The following is a 27,308-nucleotide window of genomic DNA, read 5'->3' as shown; positions in this document are numbered from 1 at the left end:
TGTACAAGCAAATCAAGGAGACAATGTTTTTGCTAAAGCAATATTTGTCTTAACAATCAAAACAACTTACTGTCTGCAGTCCAGGACTATGGCAGCTAACAGACGCCTGGATGCTGCCTATCAACTTCAGATCAGCATTTAATACAATCATCCCTCAGAGGCTGGTAGGTAAACTGTCCTCGTTGGAACTCAACAACCCTCTGTGTAACTGGATCTTGGACTTCTTGATGGAAAGACCCCAGTCAGTCTGAGTTGGCAGCAACATCTCAAGCTCCATCACACCGAACACTGTGTGCTCAGCCTGCTGCTGTTCACCCCACTGGCTCACAGCTCCCATTCCAGATCCAGCTCAAACCGCATCACAAGTTCACTGATGATACAACAGTAATGAGTCAGCATACAGAGGAGGTAGAGAGAATGGTGAAGTGATATGAGAACAACAACCTGAAACTCAATGTGGACAAGACAAAAGAGATGATTGTGGACTTCAGGAAGACACAGTTTGATCTGCCTCCATTGCATATCAATGGCTCTGCCAAAGATAAAGTGAAGAGCACAAAGTTCCTTTATGTACACATAATGGATGATCTAACCTGGACCACAACGCCTCCTAATTAGTCAAGAAGGCACAGCAGCGCCTGAATTTTGAGGATTCCCACCCCCATTCTAACAACTTTCTACAGGAGCATTGTCGAGAGTGTCCTGCCTGGTTGCATCACTGTGTGGTACGGAAGCTACAGGGTATTGGACCACAAGACCCTACAAAGGAGAGTGAAAAATCTCCTACAGGATCACCTGGGTCTCCCTTACCTGTATTTTGGCATTTATCAGGACCTTTGTAGAAGGGTCCAAAGCATCTTTGAGGATCCCTACCACCCATCTAACAATAAATTTGCCCAACTACCATCAGGAAGATGGCACAGGAGCATCAGATCCAGGACTGTCAGACTAAGTAACAGCTTCTTCGCTCAGGCCATGCGACTAATGAATAACCCACCACCACTGAGGTCTCATCACAAGGACAGCAAGCTGTTTTCTGTACTGTTCACCTGTGCTATGCACTACACACACTTTGAATTGTATTTTATTTACTTATTTATGGTAATATTTAGTTTTGTGCACTGTACGCAATATACAATTTTTGGCTGCACTGTGGTCTGGAGAAATGCTTCTTCGTTTAGTTGTATGTATGTACAGTCAAATGACAATAAACTTGAACTAAGTTTAACAAAAAGGATATAACAAAGATTCTCTAGAACAGTATCAGAAATAAGAGGATGAAATTATTACTAGAATGAGGAAATTCATGTAAATAAAAAGAAAAACAATAAATAATAGGTACCTATTTTGAAAGTCAAATATTGATGGCATTTAAACTAACATTCTGTGCTTCACATGATTACCTGCTCAAGTTACACTAAACTGGCCTCAGCTATTTTGTATGGCATTCCTCATGACAATATGCAAATTGTTCTGTTATTAACTAAGCAAATAATGAGCTTCACTTGCCTTGTTGTTGAAACGAGGACAAAGTCCTCACAAGACAACTGAAAGAGAGAAAAGGACATATACAAAGTATTGTACAATGCAAGAATCAAATAACGCAGTCTACTTCCAACTTCACTTACCCAAAACCGTTTGCCATCTCTCTATGGTGTCCCTCCAAAGCATAGCTGCTCAGTCTGCTGTGTTCACATGACTGCACTGCTAGATTCAGTTCAAACCCAATCATCAAATTCACTGCTGATGAGACCAACCACTGTGGTGTCATTAACGATGAGAAGACAGTGTACAGAGAGCAGGTAAAGCATCTGGTACAATGGTGAGGGAACAACTCAAGATGGACAAGACCAAGGAGATAACTGTAGACTTTAGGAAGGCACAGGCTCCTCACTCCATGTAAAGAGTTAGGAGCATCAAGGGAGTGCACACAGTCCCTCAACACCACCTCTTTGGTCTAGAGAGCTCAGCAGCATCTCCATTTCCTCAGAGGATTGAAGCAATTGAGGCCCCCTGCCAGCACCACATTTCATCTAATTTTCAAAGGAGCACCATTGATGTCCTGACCAGTTGCACTGTGTGGTGCAGGAATAGCAGGACATCTGACCACAAGTCCCTACAAAGGATGGCGATGACTGCTGAGAGGATCACTGGGATTTGTCTTCCACGCATCGGGAGATATTCATCAGGAGCACTGCATACACAAGGTCCTTAGCATTTATCAATGAACCATTCCATCCATCAGTCTCTTTGACCCTTTACTATCAGGAGGTACCGTGGCACTGGAACAAGAACAGTTAGGATGGGAAAACAGCTTCTTCCTCCAGTCCATAAGACTAATGAACTCCCTACCATGACCCAGGACTAATCAAGTATGAAGAGCCAGTAGTGTTATACTATTTACTTTTTAAACTTGTCTGTAAATCCACTTTATTATTTGTTAATTTATTTGTGGTAATAATACTTTGTGTTATGTGAGAGATAGATTGACTATATTGTACATGTTAGTCCATTAAGTACGTTCTTTCATTTGGTGATAGAAGTGTACAGTTGAATGACAATAAACTGAACTTGAACTACACCACCTTCAGAGCAATACACACAAAATGCTGGAGAAACTCAGCATGTCAGGAGGCATCTATGGAAATGAATAAACTACCACTTTCAGCATATCTTCAATACAGACACACCCCAATCTCTTCATCTCATTCAAGATTCTGCTGTAAATAAAAACACAATCACTGGAAATACTCAAAGATCCATGAACCTTGTACTTGTAAAGGGGATTTCTTCTTTTTCTTTGTTACTGTGTATGTAATCAAAATGGCTTCTTTGTTTTGTTAAAAGTAGGAATGCTTCTTTGTTGCGAGAGAGTGCAGGAAGCTTGTTTGGATTAAAATTTACTAATAACGAGAATTGTATTCCTTTGTAAACCAATTGGGATTAATGTTGTTCTTTCTGCTGAGTCTGTAAGCTATTGTTGGCGGGCTTTTGGGGAGATCGGCGCAGGGGGTTGAGAGAGAGAGGACACGATGCTGTAAACTGGGCGAGGAACGGACCCCAAGCAGGGGTCCAAGGCCAGGATGTACCCCGAGGAGAGGAGATGAAGCTAGATGTGCTTGGTTGACCACTTCTGATGGTCCTAAGCTGCGAGTCAACAGGTTTGGAGGGGATCGAATGGTGGCCAGAAGACTTCAGTAATTGAGCTCCAACGGTTGTGCACGAAGTGGTTTGGACTTTGATAAGTTTGGCGCCTTTTCTTTATTTTTTTTCTTCATATACACTGTATCGTTATTAATCACTTAGTTATAGTAACCTTTATAAATTGTACTCATTTAATCACATATGGTGTCCTGTCTGTTCTTTGGCGAGGCGGGGACATCACACAGCATCCACACCAGCTGATTACCCAGTTTGGCAGGGCCGAAGGCTGCTCCCCCTAGACAAGAACGAGCTGAGCGAGCCTGAGGCGACCCAGGGGGTTACATACTGATAGAGCAAACATCATAACACTTACAAGAAAAAGTTTGTGAATCTTTGCAATCACCCTGTTTTCTACATTACTCATAAAATATGATCTTCAGTTAAGTCACAATAATAGATAAACACAATCTGTATAAACTAATAACATAAAAACAATTGTACTACTTCTCATCAATACTGAGTACACCATTTAAACAATCACAGTCTAGGTTCAAAAAAGGTATATGAACCTCTGGGATAATGCCTTCTACAAAAGATATTTGGAGTCTGGCGTCCAATCAAGGAGATGAGATTGGAGATGTGGGTTGTAGAGGTGCCCTGCCCTATAAAACAGACACACAAAGTCAGATTACTAATAGAACCTGCTCTTCTAAAGAAAGATCTGCTTATGCGAACCATGACTTGATCAAAACAACTTTCAGAGGATCTTAGATTTGTAGAGAAGCATGAAGCTGGAAAAGGCTAAAACAAAGCATTTTTAAAGACCTGAGTGCCCATCAGACCACAGTAAGAGAAATTGTTTACAAATGGAGGAAATTCAGTACTGGTGCTACTCTCTCTACGAGTAGGCGTCCTGCAAAGATCACACCAAGAGTACAACATCCATGGCTGAAGGAGGTGAAAAAGAACCCAAGGGTAATAGCAAAAACACCTGCTGAAATCTCTAGAACTTGTTAAAACCTCTGTTCGTATGTCCACTGTAAGAAAATACTGAACAAGAGTGGTATTCTTGGAAGGACACCAAGAAAGAAACCACTGCATTCCAAAAGAAAATATTGCTGCATGCCTCAAGTTTGCAAAAGACCACCTGGACGTTCCACAATGCTTCATCAAAACCTTAACCCACAAAATAATAATCTCTAAGAGAAGGTAGGCCCCATCCCCCCTTTTCCTTTGCTAATTGCAAAGTTTTGAGATGAACTCTAGGCCTTTAACCCTGCCAAATATACTTTGATAGCATCTTGTTCCATTCATTGAATTGATTTTGATTAATCTCTATTGGTAGGGTCTGAAAGAGATATAACAGTCTGGGCAGTATATTCATTTTAATAGACTCAATCCTTGAACTGAGACTGAAAAAAGGAATCAGGTTCCATCTTGCCACGTCTTCCTTAATTTTTTTTATATATAAAGGCTGATAATTACATTCTGATAATTTTGCCAAATCTTTTGGCATAATGATGCCCAAATATTTGAAAGACTCTGTGTGCCATGCCCAGGGGTATCGACTTTCAATTTCTCTTGGTGGGCTATAGTAATATGAAAGTAATTGGGTTTTATCTATGTTGATCTTGCATCCTGATAATTGACCATATTGTGAAATTGTGGAAATCAAAATGCAAATCATTATCATATTTTTTGGGATTACCCTGTTATCAAAAACTATTGGAGGGGGATACACAATGCCCTACAAGACATCTTTAAATGTGAAATACCCTTAGAGAGTAAGACCATATATTTTGGATATATACCTCAAGAATGGTTGAAAAGAGATAAATATTTAATGAATATACTGTTGGTGGCTGGTAAAAAGACTCTTACTAAGAAATGGTTATCACAGGAGAGCCCAACTTTAAATACATGGATGGACATTACAATGGACATTTACAAAATGGAGAAGATAACAGCATCTGTTAATCATAAGCTGGAACAATTTGATTCATACTGGGTAAAATGGTTTAAGTACATAATGCCTCATAGGCCTGATTTTATTCTCACAAATCAATGAATCGGTTGTAAAAAAAAATTACTCCCTACTTGTACATAGTTCTTTCCTTTTGCTTGTTTTTTCTTTCCACTCTTTTCTACAAGTGTATACCTCAGATAAATACTTTGTGGAGATTTGTGACATATATGATTATATGATATATATGTACTATGTCTGAAATACATCTTATGGAAATGTTTGACGATGAAGTTCAACAAAAGAAATATTACAAAAAAAGAAAAACAAAAAGGAATTGAAGATGGCAACTAATTATTTTACGTGACAGGTAAATTTTGGAGTTAGAAGAGAACTTGATAACCTTTCCCAATATAAATGAAAAAGCATTAAAAGCGACTAAGTTCAAAAAAAATCTCTCGCATGTTCACTCTCTCCTGCACTCCACTTTTTATTTTTTAAACTCTGTCTGCAGGTACCTTTCTCAGCAACCATTGGCCTTTGTGTATAGTAGGGAAAGTCACTGACCTAAACACCAACTCTGCATTGAACAACACAACATGGATACCAGCCCCTCAGCCCACAATGTCAGCCATGAATTAAATTAATTCTCTTCCAACTCTACATGATCTACATCCCGCCATTCTTGCATATTCATGCATCTAACAGCCTCTTACACAAGACTGTCATATCTGCTTGCACCACTCCCCCAGTAGCCTGTTCCAGTCACCTACCACTGGTTATGTAAAAATACTCATCTCATACATCTCCTTTAAACATTCCACTTGATCCCATAAATACATGTCCTCTGTGTTTAATGCTTGACATTTCCACCCTGGCAAATGACTCTCTCTACCCCATCTATGCCTCTCATAATAATAAAATCCAATCAGGCCTTCAACACTCAAGAAAAAATAACCCAAGCTTGTCCAACCTCGTTCTAGCTCATGCGCTCTAATGCAGGAAGCATCCTGGTAAACTAGGGTGCCATGGCAGTGCAGCAGTTAGCTCAGGACGTCAGAGTTCAGAGTTCAATTCCAACACCATCTGCAAGGAGTTATGTTCCTCCCCGTGAACGCATGGGTTGCCTCCCAGTGCTCCGGTTTCCTCTCAATCCAAAAGATGTACGAGTTAGTAGGTTATTCAATCATCGTAACTTGTCCTGTGATTAGGATCAGGTTAAATAGGAGGGGTTGCCTCTAGCATGGAGGTAATGCATAGCTGTGTAGCTATTGTTGGTTGTGTCATGCCTCAGACAAGATTAAACTGCAACTCAAAGGCCTCACAGAAAGAAATGTAACTGATTCAGTACCATAGTTTTTTACCTAACAGGAAATTCTCTTCATGTCCTTAATTATGTTTATTCCTCAAACACACACCAAAGCAAACTAAATGGTCACTTATCACGTTATTGCCAGTATGTAATACATACCAGAATTTACTGTGGTTTCACGCAAAGCACAGGACAACATAACAGCGAGCAACAGTTTACAAGACAGTAGTGCAAACAGCCTTGAGCAATCAACAATTAGAACGGTCACATGCACAAATGTCAATAATCAAACTTAAATAAATGTGAATACATGAACAGATTCAATAATTATCAGCAGAACAAGGAAAGCAGGAAAGACCATCTAATGGATGTGGTCAAGGAACAGTTGGGCTATTACATCTGAATGAGTTTTGTTAAGAAGCTGGATAGCCACAGGAAAGAAGCATCAGAGATGACGTAGTCCTGGTGGTGATGGGACTTGTGGCGTCTCCCTGATGGCAATTTAGAGACTGCTAGGGTGGGTGGAAACAGCAGCAATTTTTTCAACTGTTTTCTTTGCTCTGGTAATGAATCTAGGTCTTTTAATGTCAATAGCTGACAACGACTGATCTTCTCCGCTGAGTGGACCACTTGCTACAGCCTGGACTTGTCGACGGATTAGGTAACAGGAAACCAAAAGGTGATAGAGGTGGTCACAACACTCTCAATGATGGCCGAGTAAAAACTCATCAGGATACGCACTGAGATGTTAAGTTTCCTAAGCTAGTGTTTGTGGTACACCAGCTAAGGGAACTTAATGCTGTTAGTGGTACAGCAGTACACAAGTAGCACACAAAATCAGTGATGACGTTTCAAGAAGGTTTGACTTTAAAGACCCAGTGTGAAATATACTTCTATTGCCTGGCACTGATTTAGCTATTTTCTAATAAAGTATAAAGCCCAACTGAGTTAAATGATCTATACTGTATTCCATATGCACCAAGTATTCTAAAACAGCTTCATTAAATTTAACAATTTAATCAGTTGCAACAACAAAGTATTCCCAGCAGAGGAAAGAAGGCACATGCACAGATATCAACGGCCAGAGTAGATGTTAGCTCCTACATTGGAAAGGATGCTCGACAATTGTGGCAGGGCTTGATTGTTATCACCTCTTATAAAGTAAAATCAAGCAACAGAGGCAAGAACAAGGTTTCACTTTCAGGTGGGATCAATGATCTTCTGTGCTTGTTTTGACAGTCAAAACATGGAGGAACCAACACAAACTCCACAGCCCCTGATGGCCTTGTGATTCCAGTCTGAGGCTGACATGCAAGCAGCCTTCAGGAGACTGAACTTATGAAATCATCTGGCCCAGACAGGGAACCTAGCCAAGTACTAAAACCATGTGCTGATCAATTGGCTGGAGTGTTCATTGAAATCTTTAACGTCTTGTTTCAGCTGACTAAGGTACCCACCTGCTTCAAGCAAGCTTCAATTATACCAGTGCTGAAGGAGAATGTGGTGACCTGCATCAATGTCTATCATCCAGTAGCACTCGCATTCACTGTGATTAAGTGTTTTGAGAGGTTGGTGATGAAACATATCAACTCCTCTCTGTAAAGCAACTTGGATCGGCTCCAATTTGCCTACTGACACAACAGATCCAGAGCAGATACCATCTCATTGGCTCTTCACTCAACCCTGCAACATCTGGATATCAAAGATGTATACATCAAGATGCTCTTCATTGAATACAGCTCAGTATTACCATCCCCTCAAAACTAATCAATAAACTTCAAGACCATGGCGTCAATACATCCTTGTGCAATTGAATCTTCGACTTCCTCACTTGCAAACCCCAGTCAGTTCAGATTGGCAACAATATCTTCTCCACAATCTCTATAAGCTATGGTGCACCATAAGACTGTGTGCTTAGTCTCCTGCCTACTCACATTACAACTCTGACGGTGAGGCTAAGCACAACTCCAATGCCAAGTTTGATGACGACACCAGTGGTGGTGATAAATCTGCATATAGGAGGGAGACTGAAAATATGGCTGACTGGTGTCACAACAGCAGCCTCTTACTCAATGTCAGCAAGACCAAGGAGCTGATTATTGATTCAGGAGGAGGAAACCATAAGCCAGTCTTCATCGGAGGATCAGAGATGGAGAGGGTCAGCAACTTTAAATTCCTTGGTGTTATCATTTCAGAAATCTGTTCTGGGCCCAACATGCAAGTGCAATTATGAAGAAAACATGGCAGTGCCTCTACTTCCTTAGGAGTTTGCAAAGATTCGGCATAACAACTAAAACTTTGACAAACTTCGATAGATGTTTAGTGGAGAGTATATTGACTGGTTGCATCACAGCCTGGTATGGAAGCATCAATCCCCTTGAAAGGAAAACCCTACAAAAGTAGTGGATATAGTCTAGTCCATCATGGGTAAAGCCCATCCCATGACTGAGCCCATATACACGGATCACAAGTAAGCAGCATCCATCATCAGGGACTCCCACCACCGAGGACATGTTCTCTTCTCACTGCTGCCAACAGGAAGGTGGTAAGGAAGCTCAGCACTCACTACCAGGTTTAGGAACAGTTATTATCCCTCAACCATCAGTATCTTGAACCAAAGGGGATAACTTAACTCAATTTCACTTGCCTCATCACTGAGATGTTCCCACAACCTATGGACTTACTTTCAAGGACTCTTCAACTCATGTGTTCAATATTTATGGCTTATTTATTTTGTTGTCTTTGGCACAATGGTTGAATAACCATGTTGGTGTGGTCTTTCATTGATTCTGCTGTGGTTATTATTCTATAGATTTATTGAGTACACCCGCAAGACAATAAATCTCAGGATTGCATATAGTGACATACATGTTCTTCAATAATAAACTTACTTTGAACTTTGAACAGATGGGGCAGAATGACAGGGAAAAAAAAGAGGATAACCACACTGAACATTAAAACCTTCCCTGGCTATGAAGAGCAAAAGTAAAAACAGAAACTGCTCCACCAGCTTTTGAGATTGCTAGAGAGGTTCCAGAGAAGGTTCACAAGAAAAATCACAGAAACAAAAGGGTTAATGTATAAGGAGCATTTGATTGCACTAGGCCTGTACTCATTCACTGGTGTTCAGAAAAAGGTGGGGGGGGGGGGGGGGGGGATTCAGAATCAGAATTAATATCACCGGTATGCTGCATGTCATGAAATTTGTTGCTTTGCGGCAGCATTACATAATAAAAACTATAAATTACAATATATACACATAAATATAAAAAGCACTATTTTAAATAGCATCATTTGCATGTTTGTGTTAAAAAAAATGTAATTCTTGTCACTTAGTTGGTGAGAAATCAGCAGCGAGAATTTAGAACTGTTTTGCTCACTGCGGTTTCAAGCTTGGAGATGACCGAATAGGCCAGGAGTGAAAATAAAATTATTTCACTACTTCAACAAGTAGGAATTATGAAGAATTTGAAGGTATCGATAATCATCTTGAATGTTACAATGAAAGTGAAGATTTGGAAGATGCAATCATCACATTAACGAATATGCAGGATCGGTGACTGGTTGCATAGGAAAATGCATCGAAGATGTTACTGTAATTAAACACTACACTGTCAGGGCAAACCAGAAACTATGGCTGACTGTAGAGGTTCATGCACTGCTTAGGGATCGGGACACTGCCTTCAGATCAGGAGATAGAACATCTCTAAGGTCAGCAAGAGCCGCACTCTCCCATGCCATCAGGAAAGCAACGCCCGAGTATGCACAGAAAATTCAAACACCTTTGTGACAACAGAGACACATGGCACATGTGGTAGGGTATTCAAACTATAACAGACTACCTGCCCACCAAGCACGTCAATGACAGTGGCACACCCCTTTCTGTTAGAACCAATGTCTTCTATGCACGATTTAATGCGTTGAACGATGTGACATTGAGGAAAGCCCCTTCTTCTCCCTGAGGAATGGATACACTCTCTGGCTGCAGCTGGTAGCTGAGCCAAGGGCGCTGAGTAGGCTACGGTCAATTATGGAAAACTCTGAACATCCTCTACATAGCACCATCCAGAGACAGAGAAGCAGTTTCAGCGACAGGTTACTATCGATGCAATGCTCCTCAGACAGGATGAAGAGGTCAATACTCCCCAATGCCATTAGGCTTTACAATTCAACCGCCAGGACTTAAGAACTTTTTAAAAGCTATTATTAATGCTGTTTGAGATAGTGATTTAGATGCATATCATATTTTTTTACTGAGTTAAGTATTGTATGTTATTAGTTTTGCTACAACAAGTGTATGGGACATTGGAAAAAAAGTTGAATTTGCCCATGGGGATGAATAAAGTATCTATCTATCTATCTATCTAAACCCAAGCAAAGCTGCGGGGCCGGACAACTTACCTGGTCAGATGCTGAGGGACTGTGAGGATCAGCCAACAGAAGTATTAACTGACATCTTTAACATCTCTTTGAAACAGTCCACTGTCCCTGCAGGCTTCAAGGCAGCCACCATTCCGAGGCCCAACAGAACAACGGTAACTGGCTTAAACAATTATCACCCCAGCAGCAATGAAATGAAATCATGAAATGCTTTAAGCAGCTAGTAAAGGATCATATAAAATGCCATCTTCCAGCTGCAATGGACCCTTTCCAGTTCACCTACCACTCAAACCAGTGCACCGATGAAGTCATAGCCTCGGTCCTCCACTCTGTCGTGCGCCACCTAGAAAACGATGCCTCATAGCCCTGGATGCTGTCTATCAACTTCAGATCAGAATTTAATACAATCATCCCTCAGAGGCTGGTGGGTAAACTGTCCTCTTTGAGACTCAACTCACCTCTCTGTAATTGGATCTTGGATTTTTTTTAAAAAACAGAACGGCCCCAGTCAGTCTGAGCTTGCAGCAACATCACGCTGAGTGCTGGTTTCCCTCAGGGTTGTGTGCTCAGTCTGTTGATGTTCACTCTGTTGACTCACGACTGCACTGCCAGATTCAGCTCTAACCACATCATCTAGTTCACTGATGTTAGTAGCTGGCCTCATCAACAACAAAGATGAGTTTGCATAGAGAGAAGCAACAACAACCACCAGAGTCTCAGCATTGACAAGATAAAAGAAATGATTCTGGACTTCAGGAAGGCACAAGTTGACCACCTTCCATTGCTTGCACATCAATAGTTCTGCTGTGCCAAGACTGAAAGGCACAAAGTTCCTTGGTGTACAGGTAATAGACTATCCCACCGGGATCCACATCACCTCCTCTCTAGTCAACACGGCATAGCAGCGTCTTCACTTTCTGAGGAGACTGAAATGGGGGCTCCCTGCCCCCATTCCAACAACAGGTGCACCATCGAGTGTGTCCTGTCTGGCTGCGTCATTGTGTGGTACGAAAGCTGCATGGCAACATCCAACAGAGGAGAGTAAAAACCGCAGGGAGGTTTTCCCATTCCCATTATTTGTGACATTCACTTGGAGCACTGCAGACCAAGGGCCCCAAAGCATTGCTGAGGATCCCCACTACCATCAGGAAGGAGGTACAGAAGAATCAGGGCAAGGACCGTCAGACTGGGCAACAGCTTCTTCCCTCAGGCTGTTATACTAATGAACACCCTGCCCTGCCACCACTGAGGTCTCATCAATAGGTCAGCGACCTGCCTACTGCATACTGTACAGTTTACCTGCACCGTACTGTGTGCAGTTTGAAATAGATTTTATTAACTTATTTATGGTAACACTTCTGTTTATGTGCTCGATATTATAGGTTTTGTGGCTGCACTGTGGTCCAGAGGGACATTGTTTCATTTGGTCGTAAGCAGTCATATGACAATAAACTTGAACCATCGAAAGTATTGTATGAAAGCTAATTTTATTCATTTACAGTCAATCAAAAAAAACATGGCAGTGTGTTGGTTGTCTGTTGTATCCAACAACGATAGTGAAAATTGTATGGGAGAGTTTTTAAAAGTGGAAAAGCTGATGCATGGGACAGTTCGAGTCCAGCTCCAGCGGTATGAGTAGTCGTCACAATCTGGGGTCTTCCTTGGTTGCGGTGGATAACCATGACTTCTACTTCTGTGCCTTAACATGCCCTTCACTCTCCAAGTGCCGCAGAGCTGCCTTAATGGCACTGGATCTCACCCGCTCAGTCCAGTGGAGAAGACTTCACGTGCTAGAACAGAAATGTCCCTATTTCACCAGGGTCTGAGGCCCACCAGCTGTCCTCACCAGGTTTAGCGCACCTGGCGAAGCAGCGTACTGAGTGCATGCAAACAGCGGCTTGGAGCCACAGGTGAGACCAGAGTGTCTAGTGGGGACCAAAGGTGAAGGAGCTGCCCTGGAATGGACACAACTAGCCTCTTCACCAGAGGTGCTACCCCTCCCTGGACACCCCAGACAGTATTAAATTATTAATTATTAATATTAATTAAACAGTAGTTCAGAAAGAGAGGGGGAAAAATACTGAGTGTCATGGTTTCATTGTCCATTCAGAAATCTGATGGCGGAGGGGAAGAAGCATTTCCTGAAATGCTGAGGCTCCTGTAGCTCCTCTTTGATGGTAGCAATGAGAAGAGGGCACATCCTGGGTAAACAGGTCCTTAATGATGGATGCTGCCTCTTTAAGGCACCACGTTTTGAAGGTGCCCCGATGCTAGTATTTGGTTTGTGTGTGTCCAGTATCTCACCAAAACACTGAAGTTTCATCAAGCACTGAAGAGATTTGTAATTAGAAGACAACAGATGGTGAAATTTGCAGAAACAGGCCACATATCATCATCTAGCATGACCATATTAGCTCAAACCCACTTCAGGCTCAGCATTAGTCGAAGTCAGAGTTAATTGCTAGTTCTATAGTATGTGAAATTCTAAACTTAGAGATAGATCCACCCATTTCCATTGATTTGAACCTTCCCCCAGCGCAGGGCAAGACAAGCAGCTTGAGTGATGGCTACAGACTCAGTAAAGGAGGTTAAAGGTCATGAAGAGTAGAGGATGTAATAGCACAGAATATAACTGATTATACCATCACCATTACAATACCAATTAAGTGATAACGTTGTCCAGTTTGCTTTGGAGTTCAGCAACTGTAACACAAAAGTTATTACAAACAAAAGAAAATCTGTAGATGTTGGAAATCCAAGCAACACACACAAAATGTTGGAGGAACTCAGCAGGCCAGGCTGCATCTATGGAAAAAAAGTAGAGTCAACGTTTTGGGCTGAGAACATTCGGCAGGACTGGAGAAAGTAAAAAGATGAGGAGTAGATTTAAAAGGAGGGACACCTCCCTCCCCTTTCTTGATCTCACTGTCTATCTCTGGAGACAGCTTATCTACTGGTGTCTATTATAAACCCACAAACTCTCACAGCTACCTGGACTATAGCTCATCCCACCCTGTTACTTGTAAAAACACCATACCCATCTCTCAATTCCTCCGTCTCGCCACAACTGCTCTTAGGATGAGGCTTTTCATTCTAGAACAAAGGAGATTACCGGTACCTCCTTTTTCAAAGAGCAAGCTTCCCTTCCTCCACCATCAACGCTGCCCCCATCCACAGCTCTTCCATTTCATGCACATCTGCCCTCATCCCATCCGCTCGCCACCCTACCAGAGATAGGGCTCCTCTTGTTCTCACCTACCATCTCACCAGCCTCCGCTTGTAGCACATAATTATCCGAATCTTCTGCCTCTCCAACGGGATCCCACCACTAAGAACACATTTCCCACCCCTCACTTTCTGCTTTCCACAGAGACCCCTTCTCACTGATCTCCCTCCTGGCACTTATCCTTGAAAGCAGAACAAGTGTTACACCTGCCTCGACTCCTCCTCCCTCACTACCAACCAGGGCCCCAAACAGTCTTTCCAGGTGAGGTGACACTTCACCTGTGAGTCTGTTGGGTCAAATACTGTGTCCGGTGCTTCTAGTGTGGCCGTAGTGTGACATACGTTGGGAGACTGCTTCGCTGAGCACCTACGCTCTGTCTACCAGAAAAAGCGTGATCTCACAGTGGCCACCCATTTTAATTCCACTTCCCATTCCTATTCCAATATGTCAATCCATGGCCTCCTCTACTGTTGCGATGAGGTCACAGTCAGATTGGAGGAACATCACCTTATATTCTGAACTCGGTAGCCTCCAACCTGATGGCATGAACACTAATTTCTCAAACTTCTGCTAATGGCTCTGCCCCTACCCCCTTCACCATTCCCCATCCCCTTTTCCCTCTCTCACCTTATCTCATTGCCTGTCCATTGCCTCCTTCTGGTGCTCTTCCCCACCTTTTTTTGTTTCCATGGCCTTCTGTTCTCTCCTATCGGACTCCCCCTTCTTTCACCAATCAACTTCCCAGCTCCTTACTTGGTTCCCCCCCCCACCCCCAGTTTCACCTATTGCCTTGTGTTTCTCCCTCCCCTACCTTTCAAATCTACTGCTCAGCTTTTTTTTCTCCAGTCCTGCCGAAGGGTTTCAGCCTGAAACTTCCACTGTACTTTTTCTCCACAGATGCTGCTTGGCCTGCTGAGTTCCTCCAGCATTTTGCGTGTGTTACACAGAAGTTATTGTAGCTTTTGCAGGACTATAAAGCTCAAGGTAAATTTATTATCTCAGTACAAACAGTATACATCACCATATACTGCCAAGAGATTCATTTGCTTGTGGGCATTTGCACTACAAAGAAATACAATAGAATCAATGAAAAACTACTTAAATTACAACTGACAAGCAACCAATGTGCAAAAGAAAAACTGTGCAAATAAAGAAAACAACTGAGACACTCTGACAAACAGATCAATCATACTGAGAACTCAGATGTTGAGTCATTAAAAATGAGGCCACAGGTTGTGGAATCAGTTCAGTGTTGAGGTGAGAGACACTGTCAGAGTAATTATAAAAATTCTGATATCTAGACTATCGAATATGAGAATGTTCCATGGCACTAGTCGAAGTAGTGCTCTCCTCGTCTATAGTTTCATATTGATCTCTTAATTAGCATCACTGAAATACAGGCTCAATCTCAAGGAGTCTGTACAACTTTGTGTGCTACTATATGACAACAATGACCATACCACCAAAGTATTCATTTAGAGAATGATTTACGACACTCTGAGTGAACAAACACAATTTCATTCCTCTTCAAGTGTAATGTTATAGCCAAGAAATTAGAAATTCGTAATGCATGGGAGCTTAATGCCTCTGTCAGCATTTGGGCACAGATCAATCAATTTTTGTCTGTTGAAGCTGACTTGGTCTTTTCAGCACAGAAAACAACAGTCTATTTCTTTGCAAACTGTCTAATTCTGCCTGGAAAAATTCCCTGGAATCTCACATCACACTCAGCAACTTCATTAAAAGATGCCTTGCTACACTGGCTCCACAGCAAAATCAACTGTAATAGTAGAGTGCAGTGAAGACTGCTGTTCTAAATACAAAGTAAATCAGTTCAGTGTTGAGGTGAGTGAACTTACCCACGCTGGTTCAGTAGCCTGATAGTTGAGGGGTAATAATTGTTCCTAAACCTGGCGCCATGGGACCAAAGGTTCCTGTACCTCCTCCTTGATGTCACCAGTGAGAAGACAGAACTGCCTGGATGGTGGGGGTCCTTGATAATGGATGCTACTTTTTTGTGGCAGTGCTCCTTGTAGACGTGCTCAGTGGTGGGGAGGGCTTCTCCTGTGATGGGATGGGCTGTATACACTACTTTTTGTAAGCTGTGCATTGAAACATATTGGACTGAACTAATGTGTTTAGTGGAATAGATATCCTCATTGAGTATGCCACAATCATCAGTGCAAGTGGAAAAATTCAGGGACAGATCATTTTGCAACATCGTGATCATTAACTTTCACATTTTAAGCCTCTAATTTAGTTTGTATATGATATCTTTATTTCTCTCCATTTCTCCCTGCTACTTATTTTTCATCTGTAAAATACTCTTGGCACCTGACCTCATTTGAATTGTTTGTAGCAGGGGACACTCAATCTGCAACAGCAGACTTCACGCAGTTTTAAACCAAACAATAGAGTACAATAGTTCCAGGTCTAATCCTTGGGCTGAGGTATGTAGCCCAATCTCAAAAGCTAATAAAATAGCAAATCAGGGAATGCTCCAAAAGCTATTAGTGTCCATAATGTCATACTTGAGGATAAAATATTTTAAACCTGTTCTGGAGAAATCAGAATTATTAACACTGACGTACAATGGAAAATTTGCTGTTTTGCAGCAGCATTTCAGTGAGATACTTATTAAAAATATTTTTAAAATGTAGTGCAAGAAAAAGAAATAATGAATCATGGATCATTCAGAAATTTGAAGGGGGAGGGTAAGGAGCTATTTCTGAGTCACGTTGTACGGATTTTCTGGTTCCTGTACTTCCTCCCCAAGATGGGAAGAGACCATGACATTGTGATGGATGGTACCTTCTTGAAACACTGCCTCTTTTAGATATCTTCAGTGCTGGGGAGGATTGTGCCCATGATGGAGCTGGCTGTTTCTCTAACCCTTTGCAGCCTCCTGCGATCCTGTGCATTTGAAGCCTCCATACCAGATGCTCTCCTCAGTACATCTGTAGAAATTTGCGAGTTTTGATGTCATACCAAATTTTCTCAAAGTAGAGCTACTGGCGTGCCTTCTTCAAGATAGCACTGATGCATTTGGGCCCCAAGATAGATCCTTTGAGATGCTAATATCCAGGAAATTGAAGCTGCTCAGCCTTTCCAGTGCTGACCTCTCACTGAGGTCTGGTGTGTGTTCCCTCAACATCCCCTTCCTGAAATCCACAACCATTTCCTTTGTTTGCTCATGTTGAGTGAGAAGTTGTTGTTCCAACACTACTCAACTAGCCGAACTATCTCACTCCTCTACATCATTCATCAGCATCTGAGATCCTAGCTATAGTGGAATCATTGACAAATTTATAGATAGCACTTCAGCTGTGTTCAGCCACAGAGTCTTGAGATAAAGTAGTTAATAGAAATGTAAACATGGAAAATCACCCAATTCCATCAGCAAACATTGACCAAAGCAACAACTTCCACAACTAAGCTACTACTAAGGCACATAATTCAACTTCACTACGTGTGATTATCTGGGGCGCCGCAATCGCGTAAAACTATTGCAGCACCAGTGACCAGGGTTCAATTCCACCGCTGTCTGTAAGGAATTTGTATGTTCCCCCGGCAATGTGTGGGATTCCCCGGTGTGCTCCAGTTTCCTCCCACATTCCAAAGACATGCAGGTTAGTAGACTAATTGGTCACATGGGTAGTGTGGGCACACTGGGCTGGAAGGGGCTGTTACCATGCAGTATCTCTAAATAAAAGATAGGAAGAAATAGTGAGAACCATGCAGCGCAGAAACAGGCCCTTCAATCCAACTCATCTAGGTTAACCAAGATGCTTATCTGAGCCGGTTCTATTTGCCTGTGTTTTGCCCATAATCCCTCTAAAACCTTTCCCATCCACGTGCCTGCTGAAATATCTTTTTGATGTAGTAATTGTACCTGCCTCTACAGTTTCCTCCAGCGGATTGCTCCTCATACCACCTGTGTGAAAAAGTTGCCTCTCAGGTCTCTCTAATTCTTTCCTCTCTCTTTTTAAATCTGCGCCCTCTGATTTTAAATTCTCTTAACATGGGAAAAAGACAGTTACTGTCCAACTTGTTTACACCCCTCATAACTTTATACTATAAAATCACCCCTTCACATCGTACACTCCACAGAAAAAGATCTGGCCTATCCAGCCGCTCCTCACAAAGTGAGCCCTCCAATCCCAGAAATGTCCTTGTAAATTTTTACAATACCTTTACCTGCTTAATGCCATCCTTCCTCCAGCTGAGGGACCAGAATACTCAATATACAAGCTTTGAGACCTCACTCGCTTCCAATTACAGCGGACAAGGCAAGGTGCCAAATATTGCAAAATACTTTAGGCTTAAGCTGCCATCTTGATTCACATGCAAAATATCATGCAAACAATGAGCCTTGTGCTGATGATTCACAAAGTACTGCCATGTTCATTAAAAGGTATGGAATATAAAGCATAACATCACAGTACTGTAACGTGGTGTAGAAAGCATGTAATGTAGATATAGAAGGCATAAAGTGAAGGTATATAACTTCACTATCTCGAAGCCTCGAAACAAGACCATAAGACACAGGGGCATTCCCGCCATTCTGCCCCTACTAACCAAGAACCCATGAGCTTCTGCTTTACATATGCTCAATGACTTAGCCTTTTCAGCCATCTATGGCAATGAATTCCACAGATTCACCATCCTCTGGCTGAAGAATATCCTCTTCAGCTCTGTTCTAAAGGTGTGTTCTTCTATTCCTACTTATTGTTAATGCCTATGAGTGAAGAAAGAAACTGAATGGGGGAAAAAATGTACACTACAAAAATTACCTGAGCTTCAGTTTTCCTTTCATTTGGTCATCTAATTTTCTAGATTTCCTCTAGTCATCACACAGTTAAATACTAAATTAGCAACCCAAGATTTCAATTGTTGGAAAATTAGGTGGTGTCACTAATGTAGTGTCTGCCCACAAACTATCAGACTCATTGAATATAATTAAGTGATTGAAAGCTGTTAGATTTAGTTAAACAGTCATTTAGAGAAGTGATTCATCACCCACAAAATGGAGAAGGAACTCAGCATCTCTGGAAAAGAGTAAACTCTCAACATTTCAGGCCAAGACCCTTCTTCGGGATTGGAAAGGAAGGGGAGAAGTCAGAGTAAGAAGGCAGAGGGAGGGGAAGAAGTTGTACAAGCTGGGAGGTGATAGGTGAAACTGGGAAAGGGGGAAGGGGTGAAGAAAAGAGCTGGAAAGCTGATTGGTGAAAGAGATAAGAGATTGGTGATCGAAGATAGACTATGGAAGAAAGGGACGGGGGGGAGAGCACCAAAGTGAGGCAATGCACAGGTAAGGAGATAAGGAGAAAGATGGAAACAGGAATGGGGAATGGTGAGGGGTGGGGGTCAATTGCCAGAAATTCAAGAAATTGATGTTCATGCCATCAGGTTGAAGGCTATCCAGACAGGTGTTGCTCCTCCAACCCAAGTATGGCCTCATCAAGGCAGTAGAGGAGGCCATGGACTGATGTGTTAGAATGGGAGGTATAGCCCAGGTAACCGTGAGAATCAGGGGGTTTACAAAATATATCAGTCAGTCAATAGACTGTCTCCAGAGATGGAGACAGAGAATGAGAAAGGGGAGGAAAGTGTCAGAAATGGACCACGTAAATTTGAGGGCAGGGTGGAAATTGGAGGCAAATTTGATGAAGTCAATGAGCTCATCATGGGAGCAGGAAGCAGCAGCAATGTAGTCATTGATGTCTCATGGGAAGAGTTGGGAAGCCATACCAGTGTAGGCTTGGAACACGGACTGTTCCACATAGCCGACAAAAAGGCAAACATAGCTGGGATCCACACGAGTGCCCTCACTATCATTCAGGGCCCCAAACAGTCCTTCCAAGTGAGGTGACACTTCACCTGAGAATCTGTTGGGGTCACCTACTGTATACGGTGCTCCCAGTGTGGCCTCCTGTATATCTGTAAGACCCGACGTAAATTGGGAGACTGCTTCGCCAAGCAGCTACACTCTGTCTGCCAGGAAAAGCAGATTTTCCCTGTAACCACCCACTTAAATTCCACTTTCCATTCCCATTCTGACTCATCAGTCAGACCTCCTCTACTGTTGCATTTAGGCTACACTCAGGTTGGAAGAGCAACACCTTTTATTCTGTCTAGGTAATCTCCAACCTGATGGCATGAACATCAATTTCTTGAGTTTCTGGTAACTGTCTTCCCCTCTCCTTTAGCACTCCCCTTTCCCATTTCCTCTCTCACCTTATCTCTAACTGCACATAATCTCCCTCTGGTGTTCCTCCCTTTTCCCTTTCTTCCATTGCCTTCTCTCCTTTATCAAGATTCTCCCTCCTCCAACCCTTTACCTCTTTCAACTTCCCAGCTCTTTACATCACCCCCTTCCCCTCTACTGGTTTCACCTATCACCTGCCACCCTGTACTTCTTCCTCCCTTCTCACTCTGAGCTCCCCTTCCTTTCCTGTCCTGAAGAAGGGTCTCAGCCCAAAACATCAACTATTTACTTTTTTCCATAGATGCTGCCTGGCTTGCTGAGTTTCTCCAGCATTTTGTGCATGTTGCTTGGATTTCCACTCAATCTATGCCTTTTATCATTTTTTACACCTCTAACCTCTCATCCTCCTTTGATTCAAAGCTATCCTCATAAGACAGGTTCTCAACAAAATTCAGGCAGCTTCCTGGTAAATCTTTTCTGCACCTTCCCTGGTTCAGATGTCTCCTGACTGGTTGCAACATGGTCTGGTTTGATAATTCAAACGTGCGGGAACATTGAAAACTGTAGAGTACTGAACTCTGCCCAATACATCATGGGCACGTCTCTCCCCATTATTGGTAATAGCTACAGGAAAGCAATGTCTATCATCAAAGATCCTCACCATCAGGCAATGAATGCCCTCTTTGCTATTGGGCAGGAGGTACAGAAACCAGAAGTCCCAAGCCTGGTTCAAGAACAGTTAATTCCCTTCGATCATTAGGTGTTTGAAACAACCAATTCAGGAGAACTACAGTGCAGCAACACTTTGACCAATTTCACCACTTTGCGCTAAAATGGCCATTGCTTTATTAATTCTAATTTTGCTATTTCTTGTAAAAATGGTTTATAATTATGAATTGATGTTTTTCTTGAGAATGCTGCTTATTTGATGTTCTGTGCCTATGATGCTGCTGCGTTTGTTTGCACCTGTGCATACATGTACTTGTGTAGATAGCAATAAACGCGACACATAAATCCAGGAGATTCTGCAAATGCTGCAAGTCTTTCGCAACATAGAAAATGCTGGAGGAACTCACCAAATCAAGTAGCATCTATAAAGATGTGTAAAGAGTCAACCTTGCACAATAAACTTAACGTTTATTGCTCCACATTCCCGGCATCCAGTATTTGTGTTTGTTAGCAACTCACAACCAGAGAAATAAAATATTTATGAAGCAGTACTCAAGCACATCAAGCAGTATCTTAACATCGCTACTGTGCCTCAACTCCCTCCCTCCCTCCCCTCTTAATGAATGAGCTCTTGCTCTCTGGGGAACCCCAGATTTCTTGATTTATCACGAGGGTCATAACTGATTTCTGGTATGGCATTGGCATGAGCAGACCTATTGCAAAGTCCACACAAATTCAGCATGAGTCACTGGCCAATAATCACTGTCAATTTCCTGACCACATATTTTTGAAGAGAGTTTTAAATTTATATGCTGCCTTCCAGATCTGTACCAGGCCATCCAAAAACACCTTACAAACAATGAAATATGTTTTGAAGGTTTGTTACCTTGTAGTCAATTTATACAAATGGTTCCCACAATGACCAGATAATCTATTTTTAGCAAGGGTGAGTGAGGGATAAGTTTAAACAATGCCAACCCATTTACCCATTAGGCCATGGAAATTCCCCGCAGTGATCTCTGAAAAAATGATACAAAGCCGTGAACCGGCACAGTATCAGAGTAATGCTTTGCAACGTTAGCAACTAGGGTTCAATTCCCACTACTATCTGTAAGGAGTTTGCCCGTTCTCCCTGTGACTATGGTTTTCTCCGGGAGCTCCAACAACGTTTGGGTTAGGGTCCAGAAGTTTTGGTCATGCTACATTGGAGTCCAAAGCATGGCGATACTTGTGGGCTGTCACTAACGTATCCTAGGACTGTGTTTGTTGTTGATGCAAAATAAGGCATTTCCCTATATGTTTTAATGATTTGATGCACAGTATATGTGAAAAATAAAGCTAATCCTCATCTTGGAATTGAGCCTAACCACCTTCCTGAAGAACACAGCAGTAATAACAACTCACACGTCGTAATTTGCACCTTTAAATCCCACTGTTCATTATTAGTAGCTTCAGAAATGTTCCACATTATTGCCATAATGAAAGAATCCTGCTTGTGTTAAACTGATCAAACAAGTTACACAATTCTCATAATTTCCCATCATGTAATTATCAGTCAAACCCAGAATAATTACAATGCAGGAGTGATTTCCTTAACATCCTTAAATTAGCACATTTACTGACAATTCAGCTTACCTGCTGAAAAAAATCTGAATAATAAAACTTGTATATGATGTTTCCCAAACCTTTGCTAATTCTTTGGATTTCAGCCCATTAAAAATTACACTGATGGCCCTCAGTAGTTGAAGGTACCACCAATATTGGGCAGCAAGGTAGCATAGAGCTTAGGACAATGCCTTATAGTACCAGCAACCTGTCATCAATTGCTGCCACTGGCTGTAATTGTTTATATGTTCTGCCCGCGACTGTGGGTTTCCTCCCACATCCCGAAGTGGTACGGGTTAGTAGCTTAACTGGGCAGCATGGACTCGTTGGGCCTGAACTCTGTTAACCATGCTGAATTTCTAAATACAATATATTCAGTAACCGATATTCAAAATATCTTGTTCGAGGCAAAATTAATCAGTGATCATCATAAAGAAAGAAGGGCGGAGAAAAACTAACAAAGAAAATCAATTAGATTATTATTTATCTCTTCTGTCCAAGTCCTTGAACAGTGGAGTCAAAAAAAAAGCTTAGTGCACATTTTCCAGCCACGATGGTGTATAGAACCAGAAGACCAAGCTTCAATTTCATATTTATACTTTTCCTGTGAATACTGCTTATCTCATGCTACATGTCTACGATGCTGCTGAGGGGAGGGTTTTCTTTGCGTCTGTGTGTCCATTAAAAATCAGCTTTAATTGTCAGATTTTATTTGTCAAAACATACAGTGAAATGTGTCATTTGCATCAAATCTGTGAGGACTGTATTGGGCAGCCATCACGTTGCCACACTTGAGTGCAACTCACCGACACTAATCGCAGAGTATCTGGAATGCAGGAGGAAACCCACATGGCCACTGGGAGATCATAAAAACTCCTTATAGACAATGGCAAGGATCAAACCCCGACTAGAGGCTGCTGCATTGTAAAATTATTGCATTAATCATATTACACTCGACTTGGACAACAATAAAATGTCAGATATTTGGTGGAAACTATCAAGAACTGAAACAAGCCTCATTAACAGAATTCCCAACACATTGTTGCAAGGAAGAGTTTTTAAAAGTGCAATTGGATGATTTGGAGTTCATTTCCCATTTACCCCACTAAAGACTACTGTACACAATGCAGCTGATGGGGTAAGAAAATAACTGCTGCAGTCAGCTGAGGGCTTTGGTGGGGTGGGGGGTAGGAGGAGGAAAATACAAAATAAAACTAATGTCAATTCAGCCAGTAGTTCATAGGCAGTATCAGAAACCTGTTAAGACTGGTAAACATGAGGGGGAAAAAGGAATAAATATTTCACCAGCACTGATTTGTGGTGTTGATAACAGTACAGGAATGCTGCCTATACTTAACAAGACTGCACTTCTGAGACAAGAGCCTTCTGACGCTGGAATCTGGAGCTAAATACAAAGCTCTGAAGGAGCTCAGTGGATCAGGCAGCATCCACAGAGAAAAATGGACAATCGATATTTGTGTTGAGACCCTTTACCTGGACTGGAAAGAGGGGAGATTGCTGGTATGAAAGTTGGAAGGAAGGGGTGGAGTAAGAGCTGGTAGGTAACAGGTGGATCCATGCAAGGGGGAAGTCATAAGCCAATGGGTGGGGGGGGGGGGGGATGAAAAGAAAGAGGACTGCCCCAGCACAATCTTCAGCTGTATTGGTTGTTAATGCAAACAACACATTTTACTATGTTTCAGTGTGCTTGTAACAAGTAAATCTGAAGTCAGAATCTGGAAGGTGACAGGTGGAACTGACAAAGGGCCGAAGCTTTAAATTAATCCCTCACTGAAACTAATTTGCATTCAAAAATATCATCCTCACCACTGAAACACTCTAATCTCAGTATCTGGGCTCAGATTAAAATCAATGAAATAGTAAAATCGTGAAGGAACCATCCTTCTTTTCTCCATAAATACCTCCATTATTGCCTCTACATCAATAAACCCTAATGCCTTATCTATGACCTTATATGTGACTTATTAACTTTTACTTGTTAATTTTTTTTCAGCTCTTGCTCAAACTCAGCAAGCACAAATGACAAGTAACACAAATTCCCGCTTAACAAGACCACATTTTGGATATTCAGAAAGGGACATCTAATGTCAATTCTACTTTGCTAATCAGACTCTCAAACACTCAGACCGTCATGCAATAAGTTGTTTTACACTTGTTACTTATTTTTTTAATTTGACCAGCTTGAAATTTGTTGGATTACCAGATAGAAAAGGGCAGCTTTTAACATTATTGTCACAGAGGAATCAGGTGAATCTTGATTCAGAATGTCAAGGTCAGTTATAAAGAGCAATGGGAGATGTATGCAAATAAATTAACTCATATTTCAATAAATTCCCTGAGTGTCTGTGTGGAATGCTCAAGATTTCATGATGCACATGTACGGCAAAGGGCTAATAATCCCAATGTAATGATGACAAAGAGTTTCCAGGCAACTATTAATGGAAATAAATTCTGTGCATGCAGAGCATTGTGAAGAATTAATACAGATTTATCACCAGTCAAAGCAAAGTAATTCACCTTTGCTCACAGTCCTGCCTCAACAGATGAAGAGTTTTAAGTCAGATGAGAAAAGTTCACCGAACTGATACAGAATGAGTGCTCAGTTAAACTACAATGGCATTTACAGCAAATCTCTGAATGGTCCATCAACACCATCTAATTTCTCGTCCTTTGCGTTATTTATTTATTTCTGTAACTTTTTAATGTATTGCACTGTACTGTTGCCACAAAACAAATTTCACAATATACGCCAGTGAAAATAAACCTGATTCTGATACCAGACCTGTAAAATGAGGACTTCATTATGAACTCTGTCGGTGAACCCTCCGGAGAAAACATCCCAAGGACATTCTCAAAATCTCAGGGGAAATCTATCATCTTGGAATACGGAGGAGTATGAATAAACAAATAGCTGAGGCTTTATACAGCATTGATCAGACTGCATTTGGAGCATAGTGAGCAGTTTTGGACTCCTTATCTAAGAAAAGATATGCTGGCATTGGAAAGGGTCTAGACGATGTTCATGAGAATGAGGATACGAGGAGCACTTGATGGCTTTGGGCCTGTACTCATTAAAATTTTGAAGCATGAGAGGGAATATTAAACAGCCAAGATAGTGAATGAGAATAGGATGTTTCCTGTAGTAGGCGAGTCTAGGACCAGAGGGCACAGTCTCAGAATATGTGGTGGTGAATCTGAGGAATTCATTGCCATAGACAGATGTGGAAGCCAAGTCATTGGGTATATTTAAAGCAGGGGTTAATAGGTTCTTTGTTAGTCAGGACATCAAAAGTTACAGGGAGATGACAGAAGAATGGTTTTGAGAAGGAGAATCAATCCGCCATGATGGAATAGCAGAGCAAACTGAATGGGCCAAATGGCCTAATTCTGCTCCTATGGCTTATGCTGTTATGGTCTAATATGCGGAAGGGCAAGCAAAGATGATCCTGAACATCAGGAAGGTCATTCGAAGATGAAATTCATGCAGTAACAGCATATAACAGTGCAAGCCAACCATCCAGTTGTCTTATCAATCTGCAGCATGGTTAGGCCTTATCACCACAGGGCTAAGATTTGGACCAAAGCAATGCATCCTCAACCTTGCTCAACGAGATAAAGAAAAGATGTGAAGGAACTCTTTGAGGAAAAACCAGGAGTTACTCCTAATGACCAGCTTTAATCAACAACCCATCAGAAAACTGCCAAGTCATTATCACACTCCGCTAGATCGGAGGGAGTTACTTCCATATGCGCACAGCAGCATTCTGAGCATGCTTCTGTTTTTGCAGAGTGCCAGGTCATCGTTCTCTGAAGTATACGATGGGATGGGCCTTACATTCCACATCTACAAGAAAAATACCCTCTACCTATCTGCCCCCACTGCACCTTTAATAACAAAGGTTCACAACAAGATGCTAAAAACGTGGAATTCAAATTGTATCTGCAGAGCAATTTCTCGGTGACAGCGAATGTTAATGGTAAATCTTACCAGTGCCTTCACGCCATCAGCTAACTGAGGGAAAGTTACTTGAGGGTTAAGATCTCAGACCCAGCACAAAAATCATGGCCTTGAAGTAGCTTTGATCCCGCCCATTCAATAGGCTTGTGAGACCTGTATTAACAATGAAAAGCACTTCAAGGCACTAGAAAGATATCTGCACCAACATCATTGCCACAAAACTCTCCAAGTTCACTATCAGTGACACATCCCACACGGACATACACAGTGCCAAAGCCCCAGTTACACTCAGTTGGGTGCAACGGGCAAGCACATTGCTCAGAAACCCAACACCAGGCAAGAGATTACCAGGTGGTCAGAGGAAAAGATTCAAGGATGTCCGCAAAGCCACCTTGGGGGAAAAAAATGTAAGACCCCCACTGTACCTGCTGGCATTGTCTGGCCCATGAAAGTTCAGAGGAGAAGGAGCATTACCAAGGATCTTGATTTTATTCATTCACAGTACTTGGAAGCCACCAACTTACAATTATTCACGCATCCACCCATCCCATCAGGCACTTTCTGCCCCATCTATCCCACAATGACTTCATCAGTCACTTAAGAACCAAAAACACTGGAGATAAAGTCATCCTCAATCACAACAGATTACCCAAATTAACGGCATCATAATTGTGACAGTTTATCCAAAAAGTAGTTCAACTAATGTGAAGTATTTAGAAACTCTTGGCTCATGGATGGTGCAAGAAAAATGCAGTTTAGTCTCACCTTTGTACGTGTGGGAGTTTGACGTGCCCAAATCAATACTAAATTTCACTACAGCAG

The 27,308-nt window shown here is 41.9% G+C and overlaps 1 protein-coding gene across 2 annotated transcripts in view; it reads right to left on the bottom strand.

Annotated features, from left to right (window-relative positions):
• Positions 1-27,308, bottom strand: part of LOC140730856 (kinesin-like protein KIF13B) — a 274,790-nt gene that overhangs the window by 234,418 nt on the left and 13,064 nt on the right. Inside the window, exon 1 of one of the 2 annotated variants that reach the window (XM_073051816.1) lies at positions 71-202. The exons of the other annotated variant lie outside the window; for it this stretch is intronic. The gene's annotated coding sequence lies outside the window, so the exon portion shown is untranslated. Of the gene's footprint in view, positions 1-70; positions 203-27,308 lie in introns of those variants that run through there. 2 annotated transcript variants of the gene reach the window in all.

Source organism: Hemitrygon akajei, chromosome 7 (assembly GCF_048418815.1).
Source record: "Hemitrygon akajei chromosome 7, sHemAka1.3, whole genome shotgun sequence".
Taxonomy (NCBI): domain Eukaryota; kingdom Metazoa; phylum Chordata; class Chondrichthyes; order Myliobatiformes; family Dasyatidae; genus Hemitrygon; species Hemitrygon akajei.
The sequence above is the reverse complement of the archived record's forward strand: the minus strand, read 5'-3'. Positions and strand labels throughout refer to the sequence as shown.